The sequence below is a fragment of the Protopterus annectens genome, chromosome 1.part1 (assembly GCF_019279795.1).
Source record: "Protopterus annectens isolate FY-2018-M chromosome 1.part1, PAN1.0, whole genome shotgun sequence".
Taxonomy (NCBI): Eukaryota; Metazoa; Chordata; order Ceratodontiformes; family Protopteridae; genus Protopterus; species Protopterus annectens.
The window spans coordinates 561,548,233-561,575,941 of record NC_056726.1 but is presented as its reverse complement, the minus strand read 5'-3'; positions in this window follow the sequence as shown (position 1 = coordinate 561,575,941).

Sequence of the window (27,709 nt, the reverse complement as noted above, 5' to 3'; positions counted from 1 at the left end):
ACTATCTTTGAGGTAATGAGGAGAGTTTTTACTACATCCCAGTCTCAGACACAGTCTATCTGGACTCTTCCTCCCAGTTCTGAGTAAGGTATCTTTGCCTTCTCATATACCCTGTCCACAGGACTGCAGAGACCGCAGGCCTCAGGATGTCCAGCAAGGGACCCCCTCTTCTGAAACTTCCCCAGACTACCCCACTGAGGAGGCCCCTAGAAAGAGGACTTGTAAGAAGAAGCATCTTTATTCCCCAGAGGAATCAATCACATCTGATACTGACCTCAATGATGCAGAAAGGTCCCTATGGTCACCTCCTGAACATGTATCTTTTGGAGGCATCCTGGAAATTTTGAAGTAGAGATGTGAATGGCAATCCTCATCACCTTCAGCTGAGGAGTCACAGTATACCTGAAGGCTTTCGAGTCTCGCCCCTCAGCCTCTTGGGTGACCCCTCCTTCTGATGAGCTTATTGATTTAGTTTCTTGGAAGGCCTGGGAGACCCCAGATTCCATACAGCCAATCCCTAGGAAGTCACATAAATCCATTACTGCCCATAAGGATAAGCCCTTCTTAACTAAAGGTGTAGCAGTTGATGCCATGGTCATGGCGGTGGCCACTAAAAAGGAACTATCTGAGACCAGTTCCTGTATCCATTCTCCGAATAAGGATTCCAGGACCATGGATAGGTATGGGAAGCATGTCTTTTCATCAGCAACCTTTGCCTTATGGTCAGTGAACTACTTAACCCACTTTACCAGATTACAGAGGGACCTGTTGAAGGAACTTTCAGACCTCCTCCAAGGAGCAGTGGCTGATGTGGCTGCAGATAAAGTCACCTCTCAACTCGCCAATCCTCAATTCAGTTGTAAACTCTTCCATGAGACTCATATCTTATGTACCAGATGAAACGTGTAGGGCTGCAGGTTTAGGTATTTCTTTAGGAAGCATTCATGGATGCACCTTTGCAATTTCACAGAACCCTTCAAGTCTTCCTTCATTAATGCCCTTTTGATGTCTTTTCTCTTTTTGGGCCTAAAGTAAAAGAAAAGCTCACCAGGTGTGACCAAGAAGGCAAAACCTGGTCTGCCATTGGAGTACATTTTTCCACACCTGCTAGACCTTTTCCCAAAGGTTAGAGAGGTAGTGGTAGGATGTGATTCAGAAATCACAAAGGTCTTTCCAGGATACATAGGGTGAAAGTTCCCCTAGAGGCAGAGGGGGGGGGATAATGGAAGACGCCAGCCGAGCAGCAGGGGATGCCTGCAGATTCAGGCTCCAAAGAATGTTTCTTTGGTAGGCCCTTTCAGCATTCCTGAAGGGGTGCCTGATTACTCATCTCTGGAGGCAGTTGGGGGGGGGTTGTCTCTACACTGTGAAACCTGGCAAAAGATAACAAATGACAAATGGATGCAGGACATAATATCTAGGGGATATATTATTCCCTTCTTCTTCCCCATAAATGCAAATAAATCAGTTACAGATATTCCACCCAGTCAAAAAGAACAAGCAGCCTTAGAAATTCAAAAGTTGCTAAGAAAAAGAGTCATCCAAGAAGTCCCCGCAGACCAGAGAGGATATGGGACTTACCCAAGGTTCTTTTTAGTTCCAAACAAAACAGGGGACTGGAGACCCATCTTGGATCTGAGCAATCTGAACAAGTCTGTGAAAAAAAAACAAGTTCCAAATGGTGACACTGCAGTCAATACTTCCATTTTTGGAAAAAGACAATTGGATGTGCTGTCTAGATCTTCAGGATGCTTACTACCATATACAAAGGGAAAGGCAATCCAGAAGGCCCTTCCACTTCCGGCTAGGAGCCAGTTACTTCCAGTATCAAGCTCTGCCCTTTGGTCTCACTACAGCCCCCAGAATGTTCACCAAATGCATGACAGTAGTGGTGGCTCACCTGAAATGCCAGGGATTCCAGTTGTTTCCATATCAGGATGACTGGATCATAACCACCCCGACTAGGCATCTCCTCCTACAAGCCAGGGACTAAACTCTACAACTCTGTTCCTCCCTAGGTATTGCCATAAATTATGAAAAATCTGCTCTAGAGCCATGTCAGAGCTTGGTCTTCATAGGAACAGACATAAACACAAATACAATGATAGCAAAACTTCCACAATACAGAGTAGAAGATCTTCACCATTATGTAAGATTGTTGATCAGAAAGAAGCAAGCTGCTGCCAATATAGTTCTTCAAGTACTGGGAAAAATGGCTTCTTCAATAGTTCTTATTCGTCTAGCTCATCTCTCCATCTGAATACTTCGATGGTTACTTTCGACACAATGGTCAATTCTATTGCTTCCTATGACACACAAAATCAGAATAATCAATTCATGCAAAAAGGACCTCTAATGGTGGATTTACTCTCCTCTGGTATCTCATGGCTGTCACTTTATTCCCCCTCATTCCCAAACCACGGTGACCACGGATGCTTCCCAGATAGGGTGGGGGGGGGCATTATCTCGGGAAGAGAGTTCAAGGCATCAGACAACAACATGAGGCTCATTTGCATAGAAATGTCCTGGAGGTGAGGGCAGTGGTTCTGGTGTTGCAATCATTTCAAGACTCCTTCCCTCTGGGAATGATAGCAATCCAATCAGACAACATGTCTGTGCTCTGGTACATAACCAAACAGGGGGGACCAGATCTTACCCCCTTTGTTGAGAAGCCTGAGGGTCTGGCAATGGGCAACAACCACCAACTGCTTTCTGATAGTAATGCACATTCTGGGAAAATCCAATGTAATTGCAGAGAAATTGAGCAGAGCCATTTTATGGCCGCACAAGTTGTCCCTCAGTCATAAAGTTGCAGAAGAGATTTTCCGAAAATGGGCCCAGCCTTGCTGTGATCTCTTTGCATCACCCACCAATGCCAAATGCAGCAACCATTTTGCCCTGATCCATCCTGTGGGGGAGTCACCATGGGATGCACTTATTCACAATTGGCCCCTGGGACTTCTTTATGCCTTTCCGCCAATTCATTTAATTCCCAAATTTTTTGCAGAAAACAAGTTTGTTGGAGATGACAATAATCCTAATTGCTCCCTATTGGCCTTGACAAATTTGATTCCCCTTCCTTCAGCCTCATGTGCGAGATGAAGCATGGATTCTGGACCCTGCTCTGGACCTTCTGACTCACCTGTCAGTGATGGTTCATCCCAATCTGAACAATCTCAAACTAACTGCTTGGCTGCTCCATTTCCCCTGATCACCAGGTTTCCTCTCCTTTCATCTCCAGTAAAACATATTTTGTTGTTTTCCATTAAATCATCTATATGTAACTTGTACAGAGGTAAATGGAAAAGAATTGTTTCATGAGCCAACAACAATCAAATAGATCCCTTTACTGTGCCCATACATTCTATTCTAGACTTTTTGGTGAAGCTTTTTAAGGAAGGTGCTGCTGCAGCCACTATTAGAGTTCAGTTGGCAGCAATTTCAAATTTTCATATAGGAGAAAATGGTTCTGGAATCATGTCAAACGAACTTTGTAAGGTATTCTTAAAAGGAACTACAATGATAAGACTTCCATACAAAAACCCATCGCCACCTTGGGATCTGAATTTTGTATTGTCAAACATTATCTGTCCTCCATTCGAACCATATGCTACTTATGAATTGAAGTATCTCTCCTGGAAAACACTCCTCTTAGTGGCTATTACATCAGCAAGGAGAGTTTTGGAATTACAAGCATTATCTGTCACCATACCTGGTATTTCATAAGCACAGAGTTTCTTTGTAGACCAATCCTTCTTTCCCACCCAAAGTTGTGTCAGACAGTAATCTCAATCAATCTACTGAACTACAGGTTTTCTTCCCAAACTTCCAAAATAAAGGGGAATATTCATTGCATCTTTTGGACATTCATAGACAATTATGTTTCTACTTACACAGAACTTCAGGAATCAGACAATTAGAGCAGCTATTTATTTCTTATTCTGATGTTAGAAAAGGCCTACCAGTGTCCAAAGTTACCTTATCCAAATGGCTTTCATAATGTACATCCTTCATTTACAGTTCTAAGAACAAAATTCTTGCTAATCCTGTTAAGCTCATTCCACTAGGTCAGTAGGTACTTCTGCAGCCTTTCAAGCTAGATAACCTTTGGATAACATCTGTGCTGCAGTGACATGAGCAAACCCTCATACCTTTATTACTCATTACAAAGTGGATTCAGCCTCTAGGAGTAGAGCATCTTTTGGTTCTATGGTTTTAAGGAATATTGTCCAATGAGCCACCCAAGAATCAGGTAGAATAAAGGTGAGATTGAAGGTGAGAATGACAACATCACATAAAGAAGTTATGTACTTACCATAACATTCCATGTGTGTTGTCCATCTCGACCTTTGTTTCCATAACCCAACCTCCATACCCCCTGCCTATATTCCTGGAAGACCGAGCAGTGCTAATTGGGTATTACAGGACTATAGCCTCAGAAATAACTTTTTGTCTGTTAATCCATTAAAGCAGTCACCGTTATATGAGTTGTCAGGGGCAAACAAGATCTGAGGAAGTTGCAATATGGGTAAGGGAAAATGCTCACGAGCTTTGCTGAAGGCCTTGAGCTTTTGTAAAAGGCAGAGAAAGATCTGATGGATCGGATCCGACCCATCAGTGACAATAAAGATCGAGATGGACAATGCACATGGCACGTTATAAGTACCTGACTTCTTTTTAAAATGACCCAGTTTATCAGCCTGTCCTGCTGTTCCATTACTGAAATAGTGGAAAGTTATAAACCTACGGATGGAACTTCATACGGCAGGAAAATATAACACAGATCAGCACATATCAATCCTATGGGCACAGTTGAAAAGTCTATTTCAATCCTGATTGCTTCATTCTGTCCAGTAGACTGCCAACAGGAGGAAACTATGGGAAAATATTTGTCTTGTTTCCACACTGTATGTGTAAGCCAATTACAGCAGGTGTCTCATGATACACTGGAAGGCAAAACTGGAAACAACTGATAATTTCATTGTCTAACAGTTTGACCTTGATCCTACCATTTTCAGATCCATTATTCTGAAAGAATTAAAAAAAAAGCTACTCTCATCATATAAATGGGAATATAATTTATAATCTGAAATAGCTATACTGAAATGTGCTTGTGAAAAATGGACTACATAACATTCTTCCCATTCAAGAAATATTTCTCAGTGAATTCATTCCATACATGGATATGGTATATTTAAAAACATTTGCTTTTTCATCAAAACTACCTTACCATTCATAATAGAAAAGTCAATTAATCTGGATACCAATATAAATTTGAGAACATGTGTGGGACAGTAAAGCTAGATAAAGCCTGAAGAGTAGTCTCACCACCTCAACACTAGTCAAAAAGACATAAGGCTCACAATGCCATAGACTACACTTCCCAATAAATAATAACTGAAGAGCAATGGAAGCAAGAAAACTGCAGCAGGGTTCGGCAGTGTAAACCTTGGCTCTAGATGACTGTCACTGTTGAAGTGACAACCCAACCCCATGAGCAAAAATGGGAAAAGGGGTTGTGGATGGATGAAAGGATAAATGGAAACAAGGGAAAAAAACAAACAATGACCCACACACAAACTGTAAGCATTTAATTTAAAATAATACATTCATCAGTACTTCTGCAAGAAAGCACACACACACACACACACACACACACACACACACACACACACACATATATATATATATATATATATATATATATATATATATATATATATATAGATATGTATTTAAGAAAGCAAAACACATCAGAAGCAACAATACAGCCAGGCAGAATGAAATATTATACATTTAAACAGTACTATATACAGTATAGGAGTAAATTGTTACAAAACCTTTTTGAAAAATAAACATTAGTAATCTGATGTATATGCTAAAATCTCCTGAACTGAGAAAACAGGAACTAAAAAGTGCACGCAGAAAAAAATGTCTAGCCCCCCCACCCCAAAAATATGGAAAGAAAGAAAACAACACATAGCAAACTATAACTGTACACAATGTGAATGACTATCATGTGAAGTCCCTTTCAGTGACTGGGTGTAGTGCTGCTGGTTTGCAGTCTTGTTAGTAGAGTGATTTATTAAAACGAATATTGCTGCTGTCATAACATGCATTCCTGAAGTCATGGCAAACCTACCATGGATAAGGGCCATGTATAAGGGTCCCCTTGTGTTATTAGCCTGGATCAGCTTTGAAACACAATGCAAGACCCCTAGAATGCCATTACTAGCCAGGACAACCTTTCTGTTGCATGCCGTAACATCCTTCGTAAACATACTTTTTATTTCTTTCAGGGTATTCATTAGGACCATTTATAAGTACTTAATACTGCACTGCTGGCAGCCCTCTGCCCTGCCAGGCTATTGTTTCTTGGTAGCACTTTATGCACTATGAAGTGATGTTATGCTGCAAAGGGACACAAGGGCAGACATAATGCATTTGGTGGGAAAAATGTAATGTTCCCAGAACTTGTACACAAACCCTATAGTTCCTTTTTTTTTAAATCATGTTATTGTAACCCTAGCCTATGAATAGTTCCATGAAATGTTATTGACAAAAATCTGTTCACAACACAAACTAGGTTTAATTATGTTACTGGCAGCTGAGGAGAAATCTAAAAAAGAGAGCCTGACATATATCTGTGTGAATAAAATAAAAAAAGAACTATTTATACCATTTTCAGAAATTTCTGTTGGTCATTATTAGAAAGCACAAGCTGGTACTGAACAAGCCCATCTAGTCTGAAGTACAATATTATGAATACCAAATAAATGGATGTAGCTCTTATCCTGAAAAAGTGTATGATTGTCAAATTGATCCCTCATATCTAACTCACAGCCATGTCCTCATTTGCAGCTAAAATTAACTCTGTTTACTATATTGACAGGTCAGTTAACACAGATGTTTAGGAAATTGTTTCTAAACAAGAATGGATTCTTGTCCCATTAATGCAAGAAATAGAAATATTCCACTACAGAAAAGAATTGGAATCTGACACTATGTGGGCCACAATACATTGTGCTCTACATTCATGGAAAGGGCTGATTCAGTAACATTTTGTTTAATATTGTCATGACTGCATACACTAAGTCATTAGAATACTGTACTAATAAAATAAAACAGAAGGCAGGGTGAACCAAAACATGAGTGAATTTTCAAAGTAAAACATTTGTTAGAGGATAACGCTTTCATGGTCAGAATGACAGCTTTGTTCAGACCAAAAACATTTACAAACATTTACAAACATAGCAGGAACTCTTTAAAAATATATTAATGACCTATCAAAAACTCTGCACGTTAAAATAAACCAATCACAATAGTTCCCCCCTATCACTTAAAATAAAAAGTTTTCACTGGTCCACTTCTGTCAAAAAGTGAACATTGTACTGGGATACAATTGCACCTATCAGATGTGTTCTTCACATTGTAGTAAGCCAACCACATTGTGTTATCCCCATCCATTAAAGTACATTAGATTTTGTCAAATCTAGGATGGTCTGGAAGTATATGTCATATTAAGACACAATAACCACCTGTCAAAAACTTCTAAATGTTAGAAAGCAAGCCAACCACAATGTGTTTCCCTTGCTCATCGACCCAATCACACCAAATTTTCCCCATCCATTAAAATAAGAAGTATTCCTCTAGATGATACATTTCAGGAGGTAAGTGTCACACTAAAATACAATTACAACCCATCAGATACTCTTCACATAGTGGGAATGAAACAATTATAATGTATCACCCTCGGTCATTGATATGCAGCATATTTGTCTAATCAGAAATTTCAGGTCATAAATATCATACTAAAACACAATAAGACCTGTCAAAATCTCTAAATATAAAAGTACAACCCATCAGATACACTTCACATAGTGGGAATGAACCAATTATAATGTATTACCCTCGTTCATTGATATGCAGTATATTTGTCTAATCAGAAACTTTAGGACATAAATATCATATTAAAACACAATAAGACCTGTCAAAAACCTCTAAATATAAAAGTACAATTGCAATCTGAGGAGGTAATAGAGAGAAATCATAGAGGGTTGGGAGGAATGAAGGTAGTGTTGCAGAAAAAGGTTAGTTCTCCAAGAAAGTAAGAAAGTACAAGAGGAAGTGGCAGTAGGTAAAGTCATTAAGTATTTGCCAGAGTGAGAAGGTGAAAGAGTTATAGACTATATACTGAAGTGAGAAGGTCAAAGAGTTATAGACTAAATGCTGAAGTGAGAAGATCAAAGAGTTATAGACTAAATACTGAAGTGAGAAGGTCAAAGAGTTATAGACTAAATACTTAAGTGAGAAGATCCATGAGTTATAGACTAAATACTGAAGTGAGAAGGTCAAAGAGTTATAGACTAAATACTGAAGTGAGAAGATCAAAGAGTTATAGATTAAAAAATGAAGTGAGAAGATCAAAGAGTTATAGACTAAATACTGAAGTGAGAAGGTCAAAGAGTTATAGACTAAATATTGAAGCAAAAAGCTCAAAGAGTTTTAAACTAAATACTGAGTGAGAAGATCAAAGTGTTATAGTCTAAATACTGAAGTGAGAAGATCAAAGAGTTATAGGCTAAATAATGAAGTAAAGAGGTCAAAGTGTTATAGATTAAATACTGAAGTGGGAAGATCCAAGAGTTTTAGATTAAATATTGAAGCGAAAAGGTCAAAGAGTTCCTGACTGAATACGAAAGTGAGAAGATCAAAGTGTTATAGTCTAAATACTGAAGTGAGAAGATCAAAGGGTTTTAGATTAAATGTTGTAATGATAAGAACTGTTACAACTGAAAGTGGTAGCAGCCAAACTTATAGAAGCATGGCTATCCTGGAGTGGAACCTAGGCAGAGACAAGATTTGGATAGGTATGACTTCAGTTGAGGCTTGAAGGACTTGTGGTATTGTTCTTGTGTGAGTAAGGGAAGGATGGAATTTCAAATTTTGGCTGGGTGATTGGAGTACAGCACGTCACAAGCTGCATTACTGAATTCTGTGATGAGTAAAAAAAGTTTATCTGTAGAACACAGGACTCTAATGAGGGAGTATTGTTGGATGAGAGTGGAGAGAGATGAACAGTTTATGGGTTTATAAATGAAATTATGAATTGTGATAAGCTGAGTAAGAAATATAGATTTGTAATTCTAGCCAAATAGGTCTTTGAGAGCTAGATAGTGATGAGTCCTGTGTTGGTGGACAGCTGCAAATTTAGCTACTTTGCGGTAACATTGTTCCACCTTCGTTAACTGAGTAGTTTGTAAGTTCACGTATACTGGGATCCTGTAAAAAATGGTAGTGAGAAGAAGCATGAAGGCAAGATGATTTCTGGTAGGGTCAGTCAGGTACTGTTTATATCTGTAGAGAAAGCTTAATTTTTTATGTTTCTTTCACTGAATGATGGGTGTGATAATCACATTTCAGATTTTCATCCATGTAAATGACTAACAGTTTTGTATGTGGGTCAAGTTCAATTTTGGTGATATTCCCAGAGGCAATATGAAAGGAGGATTTGTGGACTGTGAGATGTTTTGGGGTGAAGAGGATGAGTTAACTTTTTTGGGATTAAGAAATAGCTGGGAGTTAGTTAACTATGCCTCTATTGAGGTGAAGGATTCCTTTACAAGTTTCTGCAGGTTGTTTATGTTTTGGTCACAGCAAATACAGGTGGGATCATCAGTGTATTGACTATTGTGGATGATTTTGAAGCTACTCTGAAGTACTTGATGAAGATGTTAGTGAGTATGGGGCCAAGGATAGAATCTTGAGGAATGCCTGTGGAAACTGGAAGAAATTATGAAAATTCACTTTGTAATTTAACAGCTTGGGATCTGTTAGAAAGACAGCTATGGCACCAGACTAAAACTGAGCTATCAAAGTCTATCTTAGAGTGTTTTTGTAGTCAAATGTGGTAAGATATGGTGTTGTAGACATTCAAGAGGTCAAAAAGAGAGAGATGACACTTGTTTACATTCATTCCTATGTATAGTAACTGCATCAGTAAAATGTAAGAAGGCCCTGGTAATGCTGAGATGGATGTCAAACCTGCATCTGAAAAGGAGAGGAGGCTATTTGTAATATATAGGGTGAGGCAGGATTGCATATGTTTTTCGAGCATTTTTAATAGCATACACAGAATAGCAATGGGTTAGTAGTTACTGAGTTCAATGGAGTTACTATGTTTATGTTGTGGTAAAATATATTTTTTCCAGAAAAGTGAAACATCACATTCTGTAAATGGGGGTGTGGTATTAGGATACACACTGGGTAAGCTATTACTTTAGCAGCTAGTTTTAAATTTTATTGCCCCCATCCCTGAAAATTCAGTTTCCCCTGAAATTACCTTGGAACAAATTCTAAAATCCATGTCAAAGGCTAAAATTTCTATTTTTGTTGGACCAGAAAACATGATAGGATTCATCCTTACACTACAGAATATGCACTATCAGAGCCCCTACTTAAATTTCCAGCATCGGCCTATCCACAGAGCTTGTGCTTAATGCTTAAAGAACTTCCACTTTGACCTCTTACATGAGGGTGGCTTCACTAGCTTATGTGCAAAACCATGAAATGTATTATACCAGAATGCATTTATGTAGACATAGTCAACTTAACTAATCTAGACCATACTTAGTTTTGGTTTGGTGAAGGGCATGTCCTATCCTCCTATCCCACAAACCTAGTAAACCTTATTTAAAAAGCTTACAGAAGCTGTGAACAGTAGCCATGCAATATACACTGCTTATCGCCACCTGAACAAGACTTATGACACTGTCCCCTATGCTGCTGTTACTGACAAATTAGACATACTCAGTGTAAATCCCCACATTGTCTGCTGGATTGCAAATTGGCTATCCAACAGATCCCATGTTGTGAAAGTTGCTGGTACTTTCACTGAGCACAAATCCTAACTAGTGGGGTACCACAGGGATACATGCTGGCCTGTCTCCAGTTTTGCTTTTATTTTACAAATACACAAGCCAATATCCACGCAGTCTAGTTGACCTAGTTTGTTGATGACTGCTAGCTGGGCACTGTTATGTGATCATCCACTGATACTAAACTGCTCCATCAATAGCTGGCATATGTATATACCTAGAGTACTAAAAATGGTCTCAAGCTAATTACTAAAAAATGCAACATATATCATACAGCAAAAAGCTGCAGCCACCTCATATGTAATAAATAGTACTCCTCTTCAAACTGATACAGAAATAAGAGACCTAGTACTTATGTGAATGTCTCTGTCTAACTCAATCATCATGTTTCCAATATAGTCAGGAAATTCTTCTATCTTGCCCAGTTAATTTACAAGGGAATATCTTCAAGATCCAAAGAGGTCATCTTACCACTGTAATCTTCCCTTATCAAAGCCATCACCAAATACATTGACCCCTTTGGTATGTACAAATCCGAGCATAATGTTCAGCTGGAAAGGACCCATCCATTTTTAACCAAAAATATTAAATGCTTTAAATCTTTCAATTATCCTTAGAGATTAGAATAAATCTCTTTATACTTAATAGCCTACCATCTGCTTCAAAGTGACTTATGTCTTACTTTTTTAGCAATGAAATATGTAATCCTATTTAACCTCCCTAGTTTTTCACAAAAACAGTGGATGTACAAAAAGCAATACTTAGGACCTAAATCTGCACCATTAGATAAAAATGACTCACTTGAGAGATAGATTCCCAACTCACCGCATTCCCAGTCTGTGAAATAAGTTATCAGTACAGGTCAATCAGAGTACTAATTTATCTGCTTTTAAGGCTACTCTTGATGACTGAATAGGGATACACAAACTTAAACTAGGGTTACCATGTATGGTCCTGCTTGATTTGAGATGTGAGGACTATTAAGTACTCGTGGAGGGTGGTAAGAACTTATAAGTGCATTTATTTAAACATGTATATGCTTAGGCATCTTATGGTTCCTCTGTTCATATGTTTATATGATTAGATTTAACATTTTTTTCTCCCTTCCTTTTTGAATTTTACCTTGCAGTGTCTTATTTGAGTTTTGGTGTATACATCTTTTTCTTTAGAATGCACCTACTGTATGTTACTAATGTGATATATTGTAGTTGTATAATATGTTGTGTAGTTTACTGTTTTTTTTTTTTTTTTTTTTGCAGTGGTAATATATTTTTCTTAATTTTTTATAGGCCTCCACTGAAAATGGGATCTGCCCAACTAGATACTTCATTAAACTAAACAACAATTAGCAAAGCAGATTTAAATAAAAAAATAAAGTTTGTCCAGGACTAACTACTTATTTAAAATACACACAGTTACATCAATCAAAGGCAAGTTTTTATTGTCTAGTGTTAATTTTATCAAAGGTGGATGGCACACACTTAAAACAAACTAGCATTCAATGCACCCAGTGTGTGTGTGTGTGTGTGTGTGTGTATTCGTGTGTCATGCATGTGTGTGTGTGTGTGTGTGTGTGTGTGTGTGTGTGTGTGTGTGTGTTAGTGAGTGTGTGCATTCACTGGTGTGTGTGCACGCCCACATATTCTTAGATTTAATTCTTCCCATTCTTCCACCTTCACTTTTTTCAGTTGTTGTTGTTGTGTCTTTTGGCTATTCCCGGTTAGGGGTCACCACAGCGGAACTCTGGTCCGCTAATAATTGGCAGTTGATTTTTACGTACCGAGTTGCCAGCCCTGATGCATAACCTTCAACAAAGGTATGCCCATTCATGCATGTCTCCACACAGAAGACACTCTAGCTGAGAATCGAACAGGAAAACGTCTTACTGTGTGGTGACAACACTACCACAGCACCACCACCGCAGTACACCTTCACTTTCTCTACCTCTGTTTCTCCACTAGGAACCTCCCATTAACCAACTCTGCTGGATAGGTATAGGACAAATTAAATTCCAAATGTCCTCTGCAAAGGTCTATAGTGCCTAAGCCTCACTCCTCACTCTGTCTGCTTTATTCTCATTCCCTGTTCTGTTGTCTTATCCACCCCTTCACCTCCTTCCTATCTGCTTCTCCTGACTCCCACCCATATCTTTTTTATCATGTATCTCACATCAGTGGATACTTTTCCTGTTTTGTAGTGTAGTTATTTACAAAACTACTGCAACTAAGTCAATCATCTTAGTTGTAGTGATACTTCTGTTAATGAGATTTCTAAAATATGCTGAGGAAAATCATAAGAGGCAAGGTACTGGACCTATAATAAGCATAGCTTGAATGATGATACAAGTTGAAAAAAGAAGTGAAAGGGAAAGTGCTGTCCACTTACACCCCTTATATTTAGTAGTATACTATCATAAGAAAAAATTTTCTTTAAATAGTGTGGCTGTAAGGCAACTATACAAATATGACATGGAATATACAAACGTAAATCAAGGTGCAAATAAAACTGCATTTTTAAATGATTTCCTCTAGTGATATGGGTTCTTAAATTATTTGATGCATCACATCATTAAACATGCAAGGTTTCTTGTTACGAAAAGTTAAGCTCAAAGCATCATTGCATATACAAATAGCCATGTGGTTTACTCAACTGGAATGATGTTCTGAACTCTCCAGGTTTTAACACGGTCACGCAACATTTAATTCTAAACATATCATTATAGCAGCAGAGTAAAATATTACATCACCTTCACCTTGGGAAAAGAAGTAAAAGGAATGAAAATATTCCTTAAGGGTAAGTGGAAACTTCGGCAACAATTTGGCTGTGTCCAAGGACTGGTGTTTCTTTCAGTAAAAAACTTTTTTTAACTTGCTGCTTCTAACTGTCCAGGGAGGATTCACTGAATACATGCATTCAACTCACCCAGGATGTTAATATATTAATTATACTGATTTATATTAAAATATACACTCATCTTCTAGTAAATATATATGAAAGGTTCACAAGAAATGTGGTTGCTTTTAAATTAACTTTTTGGTGCACATCACTATAAAAGAAAGGCTTTTTGAAATGCTGGGTTTCATGTTATTTGTTAACACATTATATGGCGTCTCATGTCTTTTGTAAACCTGCAGGAATAATTAGACATTAAGACATTTCAGTGTAAGGCACTTGTACAAGCAATTGATGAAATTACAATCTCAGTAAATAGCTATCAAATTATAGGTATCTTGTGATAATTTCCGTATAAGCATTGCTTCACTCCAGTCGTTATACATATTTAAACACATGTTAAATTTGGCACAGTTCTATACATATGTTTTGAAGATAGTTTTTATTTTAGAAGAATTAAGACTGCTTTGATTAAGAATTAAGAAGAAAGAAGTATAAACTGTTTTTAAGTTTATTATTTAGGGTAGGTATAGCATAGCTATGACTTAGTTCTGATTCCCTTTTCTCTGTAAAGTGGAAATTTATGTTGCTATGCTGTAGTGACTTAATGTTTCATTGAAAGCAATGCGACTTCATTAGATCATTATGTTTAAAAAAAATCACTTTTTAAAAGTCTTGTCTTTGTGTCCAAAGTTTTTGACCAATAAATAGCTAGCAGTATTATAAATGTACAGTTATCAATAAAAATGTAATAGGAAGGCACAGGGAAGTAGACATGGAATGTTTTGCAGTAAGTTAAACAGGATAGATTGTGAATATATTGTGTGCCTATAAACAGGATTACAATCAGTCTTGGATCATAAACCAGCCTGTTTTGTATTTGACCACAGATGCCAAGAAATTCACCTCAAAAGTTTGAGAGATTAATCTTGACACCATGTCAAAAACACATAATAAGGGTTGTGACCACTGAAACCAGATAATAATTCTTTGTAGAACATGGAGTTTCATCAGCTCCATATACCACCAGTTCCAACAACAACAACAACAACAAAAAATAATGTGTTGGTCTGCAAAGTGTATTACAGTAAACTCTCAGTTAACTGGAACTCAAACAACCGGCACTCTCAAGCAACCAGCAAAAAAAATATAGAAGAAATCCAATATAATTTTCATGTGTTGCACCCCCCCCCCCCCCCCCACCAGAAGCATGCCTTATGTTGTTAGAGTTTTAGAACTTCAAAAAGGAAGACAAGAATAAATTCCCTCTCTCCCCAACCTAAGAAAAAGTCAAACCAAACCAAACAAATAGTATAGGGTACAGTATTAATCAGACCTATTTTTAATAGTAACTCTCAAGCAACCAGAAACTACGGTTATCGGGCATTTATCAATCCTCATGGGTGCTGGTTAACTGAGAGTTTACTGTACTATCTTTCAAATCCTTTGTAAGCTGTTAAAACACTTAGAGCTAACACACAAAGAGCAAACAGAATCAGTGTGTCCTTTGAAAGAATCAACAGCTTTAAAATCTGTTAGACGCTTCATTCTGCAAACTTTTTTGTTAAAAAGTATGATAAAGCAAAGTATTACCCTCTGTTAATCCATAGTGTAATAGCCAGTGTTAAGAATGCATAGGGATGTTTAACAAAAGCTGCTATGTACCTTTCGACATTGGAAAAGTGCTTAACAAGGCTCTTTTTCCAGTGTGGCATGTAGTTGCAAAGTTTTATGCACTCCCTGTTTATTAGATACCTCATAATTCTCTCAGTGTCTGTAAAACTAGGCAGCATTTAAATAAAATAATTACTTTTAGTCCATGTATTGACCAGTAATTCAAAAGACACCGAAAGTCCTCTGTACCTCTTGTTAGCAAGGAAGCTGAAAGCAGGTAATTTGGTCATGGGTGAAAATTCTACAGAAGGTAAATAATGAACTGATATTATTTCAGCTGTTTGTTCATTTAATTGTTGGGAGTACCTGGGCACAGGGCCATACATAACAGGCTGAATTTAATTTCATCTTTATTTTTGGTTTTGCTATAGATCTCTGAACACCAAAGCCAAGAGTATCAGAAACACAGAAAATAATGCACAAAACAAAGAAGGAAGGAAGAAGTTAACCTTAAGTGTTTTTGCAGGGGAGGGGGCAAGCCTTACGCACATTGAACTTATATATACCTGCTCCATTGTCACACCAGAATACCAACTAGAAGAAAAGCAAAATCTCCAAAAAGGAGGGAATCACTGCCAGGATACTTATACACTTACACTTAGAAAAAAGACTAGTGATGATGTCTTGTGGAAACGTGGCCAACTTAATGTCCCTTAGCATCTTCTTCTTTGAGGAACTGGCATTCAGGTAATTTCATCTCAACCTCCTGTGTCCTTTTTCTTGACTTACATTCACTAGCTGATGGATGTTATGTTTTTTCACCCGTTCAAACAGAAAAACATGTTAGATGTTACTATTTCTATAATTTGTTATGAGACTGAGATTTAAGGATGATTATAATAAAACTACTATATACATTCTGCAAGCATAGTTTAATTAGTGAAACCTGGAGCAAATCCAGAATGTTTGGCTGTGTAGCAATGAAACATGTTAATTACAAAACTACTTCACATACTGAGATTAACTGTTTGCAAAAGAATGACTAAAGCAATCATTAATATGACAGCCTATGAAGCAGGCAAAGCATTGTAAAAAAAGATAACTAGGGCCAAAGCGTAATGCATGTTTCCATGAACTCAGTTCACATTACCTCTGCAAGACATTTATTAAATCTGCTTGCTGAAATTTGGCATTAACATGATGTGGTTTTAAACTGGTACATTATAAATGTCGTTGAGGGGGCTTGTATATTTCATTCAGTGTGACAAGTTCACTTTTGACAGCAGTTTTACTCAAACCAGTTTCCAAAATACTTTTAATATCCCAGTCTATCATCACCAAAGGGAACAGCCAGCTTCATGCTGCCTTTTTTGTATAGAAAGCAGTTTACCTTATTTTTAGAGAAGAAAAAAAAACTGAAAAGAAGTTTTTACAATGGCAGGTCCAAAAATAATGCAAACAAGAAAGATAGAAATGTACATGTTCTTTCTTACAAAAATAGAGACGTATAAGGGAGATGGCATGAGGTCATTTAGTTTGTAAGAATCTCATGGATTGTTTGCTTCTTAACAATCAGCATTTTAAAACATCTTGAAACACAAGCAAGTAAGAAATCATTTTTGACAGCTCACTATTGCATTTTGAAACCCAGGAGGCTTTTAACTGCTGGAGAATGAGGAGTGAGTACAGCAAAATATAAACTACGTGTTTTTCCTGGTGATAACATGCAGGAAACAATGTATTGGTAACATAGATTATGGAGTGTTATGCAATGCCTGGTTCATTACTTGGGAACATACAACTGTAGCTTTATGAACCTGTGATTTAATATTTATTGCTCACTCATGCGTTTGTATTTTTTTGTTTGAAGAAACTGTGATCTTTTTTTCAGGCAGGGCTGGCAATAAACTCTGAACATACAATTAACTCGTAGGAGTGCAGTGGCATGAGCGCTGCAGCATTTTTTTTTAAATTTGTGTATATTTTTGTGTGTGTGTTACAAGACACTCTCCCGGCTACTGCTAGCGTGTTGCAAATAAATACTTGGTGCGTGTGTATGGTATAACGTTGTATAATGTGTGTTGTTGGGGACTTGGTTCTTTTGGCATTACAGACGTTTTGAGTTTATTTTTAATTATTGTCATTTGTTAATCGGGTTGGTCCAACTGAACTAGGGGCCCGTTTTCAGTGGAGACCCGAGGAGAAAAGCTCCAGCTATATTTCACATTATAAAAACAGATGTATTTACAAAGGTAAAATAATAAAATTGCTGGAACCTGTGTTCTGAGAGACTGCCTTACAGACTATCTGCAAATATACAGAGCTGAGTATATATATATATTTTTTTCAAAACAAGTTTATTGTTTTAACATATAAGAGAAATATCATAACAATTTTATACAAATAATTAAAAATAGGTATTATTATAATATTCAACAAAACAACTAAAGTATTTACAAAGACATCCACTACAATCAGATCAATTAATTAAACTAAAATACTGTGCTATTGAAATTAGAATTTTTTTAACAAATTTTGTAAATTATCCCATACAATAAAATGTGATGTTTTTCTAGTTGTTCTCATTCTAATTGTGCTTATTTCCATATGACACATTATATTCATAACATTTTTAAATTCATTGAACGAACGAGGTGTATCTGAAATCCAATTTCTAGTTATTATTTTCCTAGCCACTGCTAGGATAGACCATAACAAGGGAAGCTTAATCTTTTAACACATTGAGGTACAGGTGTGTTGAATAATATAAGAGACTTAGAAATAATGAAATTATCTGTAAAAAGAGCCTGCAAAAATTCATTAATTGACTTCCAGTATTCTTTCAACTTCATACAGTCATAAAACATATGAGCCCAGTCAGCATTAATTTCTACATTACATCTCTTACATAGATTATCTTTATTATTAATTTTATTCATCATCAAAGGTGTATAAAAGATCTATGTAAAAATTTCCATGTATAAAGTCTCCAGACAATGGAAGATGTAGTTCTATAAGCAGATTCCAATATATATTGTTTATCTTGTTGAGTTGGTGGGTCCCCATTAATAGAGGTGAAATAATTCCAGTATGAATCTACATTGTAAAAAGTTTCTTGTCTGATAATTTTATGTATATATGAAAGTTTACCTTTATCAGAAACTTTATGTTGTAAATTTATTATCAAGTAATCAATCAGTTTTGGAATAGATTCTTTAACTGTTATAGACATTAGATCTATTCTATCAATGAGATGTTGTCTAAAGATCTGAACCTCTAACCAGCAAGTTTCTCTTAGATCAAATTCTTGTTTTAAGAAATCTAGATTTTTAACTTTATTATCAGATATCAGCTGATACCAGTACTTTAGATTATTATCTATAGCTAAATGAGCTCCTTCAGAAGTAGATGACATAAGCATACCCTGAGTATAAATTATAGGGAATACAATAAAATTCCATTCCCTATACTTAGGGTGCATGAATATAAAGTTACGATAACTAATAATAATATTTAATGGGTAACAGACCATATGTTTAGGTGTAATAGGTGAAGTACAAAATTCCTTTAGCAACCACAACATGGAGTTATTTATAATCATATTTTTATGTGTTAAGGAGATTTTCATGAAGTGCATACTAATTAGCTCCCAATAATCTTTCCATTTTGCGACATATGACCGATCTATTAATAAAGTAATAACTTTTATAATAGAAGAGATAATATATAAATTAAAGTCTGGAAAAGAAATACCCCTTGAGACCAGCTATTAGTATGTTTCTTTAATGCAATCCTAGGTCTATTAGGTGCCCATAAGAAATTTAACATTAGTGTATTCAGTTTCTTGATAGTTATTTTTGTAGGTGAAAGTATTATTGATTGTATTAAGTATAAAATCTTGGGGAATATTATCATTTTAATAATTGTAAGTCTCTCCTCCATAGTAAAAACATATTATTCCAGGTATTAAAAGATTTTGTATATTAAGAAAACAGGTATTATAGTTATTATATATAATAGATTTAATATCTTTAGATAGTATTATACCTAAATAAGTTATCTGACCTGAGTTGGGTACATATTTAGTAAAATCACTAATGAGAGTATTTTTTCATGTATATATAGGTAGTATTTTAGTTTTTCTTCATTGAATATTAAACCAGAAATACTTTTAAAATTCATCATTTTATCAAATAAAGACTGCATAGAAGAATTAGATCCTGCTGATGTAATTAGAACATCATCTGCAAAAGTTGAATTTTTGATGTTGTATTTTCTTCTATTTCAAAACCCTCTATGTCAGTACTGTTTCTAATCAAATTAGCCCAAGGCTCCATTACTAAAGTGAATAATAGTGGAGAAAGTGGACATCCTTGCTTTGTACCTTTAAGAATGGGTATTTTTTGTGAAACATATGTTCCTACCTTAATATAAGCCAGCGTTCCTTTGTATAAATGCTCAATTAAATTTACAAATGCATCAGAGAAATTTGTGCATTTCAGTAAGGTAAACAGATAGTCCCAACTTACTGAATCAAATGCTGAACCTATATCAAGACTAATAAGTGTTAAATCTTTCTTTTTCCTATTTGCAAAATCAATTAATGTTAAAGTTCTTCTTATATTATCAAACGTATTTCTATTTACAATGAAGCTCGTCTGATCTATGTCTATAATGCCGGGGATAATTGTCTTCAATCTATCAGCAAAAATACTCATAAACATTTTATAATCAACATTAAGTAATGAGATGGGTCGATATGAATAACATCTAGTTGGATCTTTATTAGGTTTTAAAATTGGTGAAATAAATGTATATTGCCAAGATGGGGGGGGGTTATTAACTCAGTTTGGGCCAGAATAAAAACCTTATGTATTAATGAATATGTAGTTTTAGAAAGGATTTTATATATCTCTGGTATAATACCATCATTACCCGGTGCTTTGTTTGATTTAAGCTTATTTATTTGTGTAATAACTTATGTATATGAAATACTCTTGTCCAATAGTTTAATCTGTTGTTTATTAAGCTTTTTATTCATGTTTGTGGTTATAAACTCCTTTATTTTACCTTTAGGTTCCATGTTAATGTTGTTATGGTTAATCTTGTGAAAGTGATTTCTAAATTCATCCAGTATTTCTGGTATACTAGAAACATTCTTCTTTTTCCTTAGAGAAAAGATTTCTTTGATATGGTTTTGTTTATTCAATCTTTTTGTTTTATTTTTAAGTCTATGTAAGTATTTGGGGCTTATTGAATAAGACAAAACTTGTATTTCTCTAAAGTTATTTTAACTTTATGAGTTAAAATTTCTTTGTATTTCTCATTTAGTTTGTTTATTTCTTCAATAACTTTCTTGTCCATAATATTTTCTTTATTATTATGTTTATAAGAGTCTAGTTTACTTTGAATATCTAACAATTCCTTATCCCAAGATTTCCTTTTGTTATTATACCATCTGATACTTTGTCCATATAGATATGATTTTAAGGCATCCCAAACATAGACAATGGAGACTTCAGGAGTATTATTTATGTCTAGAAAATGTTGTACTTCTGAAAGTATATATTCTTTATAGTCTTTTAGCTGAGTTAAGTATGCTGGTATCCTTTTGATCTGAACATTATGAGTATTTTTATCATGAATTCAAAAACAATTGAGTTATGATCAGATATAGGACATGAAATGATTTTGGAATTAATTAAATCTGTTACCATCTGGTTAGAAATAAAGACCCTATCTATTTTTGAATAAGTTTTGTATCTGTTAGAAAAAAAGGTGTATGGTAATGATTTTGACTCTATCTGATTATTAATATCATTCAAATGATAAGAATTAGCAAAATCATTTAAATGTTTTGCATTAGATGTAATTCTTCTTTTTTTTATAGTGGTAGTATCACTTTCATGTAGTATACAATTAAAATCACTAGCTAAAATAATATCCCCTACAGAGAATGATATGATCTTATCAATATGATGTTTCACTGTATTAATACCAATTCCAGGTATCCAATATACATTAATTAAAGTGTAAGTCTTCCCATTAATTTGTATTGTAACCATACAAAACATTCCTTTGTCATCCTGATAAGACTTAATGGTTTTAGGAATGGGCATACTTTTATTCCATAAAATAGCCACTCCTCTTTTTTTCTGAGTGTGCTCTGAACTAACCAATACTGTATACTTATTAGTGGCTAGTTTATCAATATCTTTTTCAAGAGATGGGTTTCTTGCAGGAAGACTAGATTGGCCTTGTGTAGATTAATGTATCTTATTAGGCTTGCCCTTTTACACGGATTATTCAATCCATTAATGTTTAAAGAAATTCCTTTTAAAGATGTCATTTGGCATTTTTAAAACTCAAGAATCTTATGATCGAAATAACAAATAACAAGATAAATAATGTTACATCTCCTCTTTTAGGTGTACCTTTAAATATAGCTGTATTTATTAAATCTCTTATGGGATTTTGTATAGGATTCAATTTTGTTTGTAGTGACAATGAGTGTACAAAATATATTGTGGATGTCAAAACTATATACATATAACAATGAACAAGTGAAAATAATGTAAGGATTAAACCTTGCATCCCGCCTGGAGTTGAGAACTCCAACTTAGAGCAGTATTTACTACTCAAGTTAACCCCCTACCCTAAGCAGCAGTACCTCAGCTACCACCTTGTCAATTTAATACTAGTTATATTTAACTGAGGTTAACAGTTTTCAATTCAATTATCTATCAAGACAAAACTACACATTTGGTAAAACAGCATCATATAAACTAAAATAAACTTTTTTTTTTTTTTTTTTAAAAACTGTTCATACTATTATATAGATCTATGTAATATATAACACTTGTAGTCTAATAGCATTCAAATAATCTTAATGTTAGAAATCAAGAGGAGAGAAAATTATGTTCTAACATTCATTTAAATCAAAAACTTTGGCTAATATGATTCAGACATTACATGCATTAAGATGCATCTATTTTCTGTCATGTGAATTCTATCAACAGCTTCCAAAAATCTTGAATTGTTTGTATATGAGCATTTACTTAAACTCATTATTGTCAATAGAGTAAAATATTGTATTCATAAAAATTATTATAAATCATATTGCATAGTTATGCAGATTCTCAGAAACACCTGTTATTACCTAAAAAAAAAAGCCATCACACACATAAACACAGACACACACACATACATATACACACACACATATACACACACACACACACACACACACACACACACACACACACACACACACACACACACACACACACACATACATATACACATACACATATATACATACATACACACACACACACACACACACACACACACACACACACACACACACACACACACACACACACACACACATATATATATATATATATATATGATCTCACTGAGTTGTGTCTTTGTAGAGCACTATCCTACTTGCTGTCCCTAGAATAAATCTGTCTGCTTTATACAAAATAATGCACAGCAAACACATATTAGTAACCAGATTTTACAATCATGCTAACCTACTGCTTTAAAATATATCACATGACATTTCTTCCAGAATAGAGTTATAAGATTATTTATGCTTGTCAATCAGATGAATTAAATGAGTTATAGTAAAGTATATGTTTGGGACACAAGTTTTTAATACAGATTATTATGCTACTGTTAAGTAGATTTTCAAAAACATTTAAATAAATGTTTCATTTTATATGCCTTCTAAAATAAGATATTTACTTGCTACAAGAAACTACATCATCTAAACTCATCATAACTGACACATTTTATGAATAGAGTATTTTTCCTGTATCTGTGGTGTGTCAGTGTGATAACCTTGTCAATGTTTATACTAACTGCTTTCAGTTTCTCTGTGAAAATTCTGTGAGTGAAGCTTCTGAGGAAACTCATGGACACTGTGCATGAGACAGCCCACATCCCAGATTGTCTCCCTTAACATTTTGGTGGGAAACTTATTAAAACTTGTGGCAAACATTCATTTTGTCAATAGAGTAAAATATTGTATTCATAGAAGTTATTATAAATCATATTGGATAGTTATGCAGATTCTCAGAAAAAAAAGCCATCACACTCACACACACACACACACATACACACACACACACACACACACACACACACACATATATATATATATATATATATATATATATATATATATATATATATATATATATATATATCTGATCTCACTGAGTTGTGTCTTTGTAGAGCACTATCCTACTTGCTGTCCCTAGAATAAATCTGTCTGCTTTATACAAAATAATGCACAGCAAACACATATTGGTAACCAGATTTTACAATCATGCTAACCTACTGCTTTAAAATATATCACATGACATTTCTTCCAGAATAGAGTTATAAGATTATTTATGTTTGTCAATCAGATGAATTAAATGAGTTATAGTAAAGTATATGTTTGGAACACAAATTTTTAACACAGATTATTATGCTGCTGTTAAGTAGATTTTCAAAAACATTTAAATAAATGTTTCATTTTTATGCCTTCTAAAATAAGACATTTACTTACTACAAGAAACTACATCATTTAAACTCATTATAACTGACATATTTTATGAACAGAGTATTTTTCCTGAATCTGTGGTGTGTCAGTGTGATAACCTTGTCAATGTTTATACTAACTGCTTTCAGTTTCTCTGTGAGAATTCTGTGATTTGAAGATTCTGAGGTAACTCAAGGACATTGTGCATAAGACAGCCCACATCCCAGATTGTCTCTCTTAACATTTTGGCGGAAACTTATTAAAACTAGTGACAAACATTCATTTAGCAGTGTAAATGCATCTAAACATGACAGAACCTCCACAATGTATTCCACAGATCATCACAGCCTCTATGCAAGTGAAATTAAACTCAAAATTACCAACAAGCAATAAAACTCAGCATTCTTCTCCGAACTCAATTTTCATACAAATCCTATTATTCACTGTGCCCACACAGTCAAAAGCATTTCTATATATTAATAAAGAAAAGAAAAGAGAGTAGAAAATAAAAGGGAGTGAGGCAGAAATAAAAAAATGTAAGAGAAAGCTGTAAGAAGTATATACAATGGAATGTTACTTACTGTTTATATTAATAGAGTTAAAAATAAAACATATTATTTACTCTTATTTAGTTCTGATTATTATTAGTTAAAGCATGACAGATTATTTACAAACAAGCATAAGCAGTATAATCAAGAAAGTATAATTAGAAATAGCATTTGAAGAACTTATAAACTTTTACAAGAAATAAATATGTTATTATTCTATTAAAGATATTTTCATTACTGTTCTCTCCCTGGCCTTCCCCACCCTATACCCAGTACATAATCTAAATAGAATGTCATTGTTTAAACAAAGAAAATAATAAAAGAAGAAGGAAAAAAAAAAAAGATAAAGATAAAAAAATGTATCAAATTACTAACCTTACTTTTTTCAGAAAGAAAAACAAATCGAGTCACAGCCTGCCATTAAATCCTCAGGCATTTTGACTGGTTATGAAACAAAACATTTCTTTGCACATAGAGAATAACTTTGATTAAATCTTTTCCAAAATATTTGTGGCTTTCTGGAAATGCAGGAACTATATTCAAAAAGATTAATAATGAACTAAAATGATGAGAGAGAAAAAACATATAACAAATTATTTGTTTTTAGTCTCTTCTTCTTCTCTGAAGTCTTCCAGGAAGCTTCAGTTGTCAATCTCTTTAATGAAGAACTAGCCCATTCCATTTCTTCTATTTTATCCAAAATCCTTTTTCTTTGACAAACAGTAAAGCAGAGTCTAAATCATCGAAGACCTTAGGACCATCAGGAAGGAAGATTTTAAGCTTGGCAGGAAACAGAAGGTATGTTTTAAACTGTGCTTTTTTAAGCTCCCTTATTAGTGGCAGAAAAACTTTTCTTTTAGCAATTACCATGGAAGAATAGTCATTGTCAAAACGCACAGTTGTCTCATTAAACTTAACAGGAGCTTTAGCCCAAGCAGATTTAAGAACCATCTCTTTATCAAAAGATGATAGAAATCTAACTATAACTGATCTAAGATAGATTTTGTTAGAGTTAGTATTAGCTATAGATCTATGTGCTCTTTCGATACCAAAAGAGAATGCTTCTGGTAAATCTAAAGTTTTAGGGAGCCATGTTGTTAAAAAAGAAGTAATATTGTTACCTTCAATATTTTCTGGCAGTCCAAAAATCCTAATGTTATTGCGCCTAGATCTATTTTCCAGGTCATCCAGCTTTGTTTGTAAATGTGTATTTTGTTTCAGCAGAAACTCAATGTTGATTTCCTCTTCTTGTATTTTATTTTCCATGTCATTCACAGCTTCTTCTATGCCTGTCATCTGGATCTTCTGTTGTTGCAGGTCCATATGTAACAAGTCTATTTGTTTTGTAGTTTTTCTATGAAAGTGTCTATTTTAGTATCCATTTTATCCATCTTAGCAGTAAGTTGCTGGACTATAATTATCAGAGACTGAAGTTCTTTCTTGATGCTGGAGTCTTGAGAATTTGTCTTACTGGAACTCATTTCAGACTGATAAACTGACAGGAAAATTTCCAAAGTAATTTCTGACAGGAATATTATTAAGATTTCCTTTCTTTTTTAGATATAGTTCAAGAACTATATAAAACAAACATATTTAGAAAGAAAATTACTTCAAGAATTAATTTTTTAAGTAATTAATTCCTGTCAATGTAATGAAATTGGTGGAGCTGAAGAAATCTGCTGCTATCCTGTGTTCATCCTTGGCCACGCCCCCGAGTATATTTTTTTTTGATTACAGAGTTTGTTAATTGTTGCTTAGATCTCTGTTGAAACTGTTGTCTCACTGTTCTGAGAGACTGATCTGCAAATATACAGAGCTAAGTATATATTTTTTTTGGTTTTACAGTTTGTACTGTTAGTTGTTGCTTAGATCTCTGTTGAAACTGTTTTGTCCCACCCCCTCCCTATATTTGGTTTGGAGTTTAAATTTGGTGGCTTTTGCAGTTGCCCGCCCCACTGTAGATTTGATCTGGGGCACTCCCCCAGTCCCATCTCTTTACCACATTCTACTTAATAAACTCTTTCTGCACTTGCTTTTAGTCCTTTTTAATTTAATTGCATTTTTTAAACTGTGTTTGGTCTAATATTGCTACATACTCATGTGTGCTAGCTTGCACTGCATGTGAATTGTTTTTACTACTGTTTTTGCTACTTTTCTGTTAAAAAAAAAAAAAAAAAAAACTGTAAGCCAGTTTCCTACCTTCCCTGTAACTAGAGTTCCAGATACAGATTTGCTGTATCCAGGACAGTATGTAAGCTTCTGAGCCCCCCATGCCTTTCTGTGTTGAAGGGAAGCCTTCTAGCTTATCAGTGGGAGTGGTAAGCACTAGGTAACCTGTCTACCACATAAGGACTGGTTCTGGCTCAGAAATTGTAGTTATTGGCCGTTTGGGCAATCTTCCATCTCTCTCAATTTTCTGATTTGAAAGCCTGCATTTGCACTTGTTTCTGTCCTGTAACTTGTCTAGTGCAGATACAGATGCTTAGTTTTAGCACTTAAATTTGCTTATTCATGCTCAGCACTTGTTCAGAACTTGTAAGCACTAAATAAGCTGCTAATTACTATAGCACTCAATCTTCCTCATTACCCAGAAGAAAACAATTTTTGTACTTACTTTTCTCACTGACTTAGAGAAAAACAGCTCTTGTACTCACTTTCCTCACATATCTAGAGGAAAATATTTTTTTATTCAGGCATGTCCAAGGGTCAGCTCCCAGTGTTCTCTCCTGTCTGTCTGATGAATCTGGGCATCTTGAGGCAATGTAGAAATTGCCTCATGTGCACAGACAACCCTCTCCCCCTACCACCCAACACTACAACCTGTGAGAGAGGCACTTATCTAGCCAAACTGGAAGTAAAGCTCTCTCCAACCAAGACTGAACTTGACAGTCATGAGGAGAAGGTTAACATTTGCACCACACCACACTCATCACATAGTCTCACTAAATCTACACCTCCAAAATCCACACATAGTAACATAAAAACATTTGCAGAGGCTCTCAATAATAATCTGCCTAAGCAATAGAGACCTCCAAAGCAGAAACGCAAGCAACCTCCATCCCCCAACACAACCGAAATGACACATAACCCACAGACTCAGTGTGCCACTCAACCACAGCCAATAAGGTAAAACAATGTACCCAACACACTAGTCATAGGTGACTCTATAGTCAGGCACACTGATGTCCCACTCACCAGGCTAAACAAGGAGAAGGTTACTGTCAGCTATCTGTCGGGTG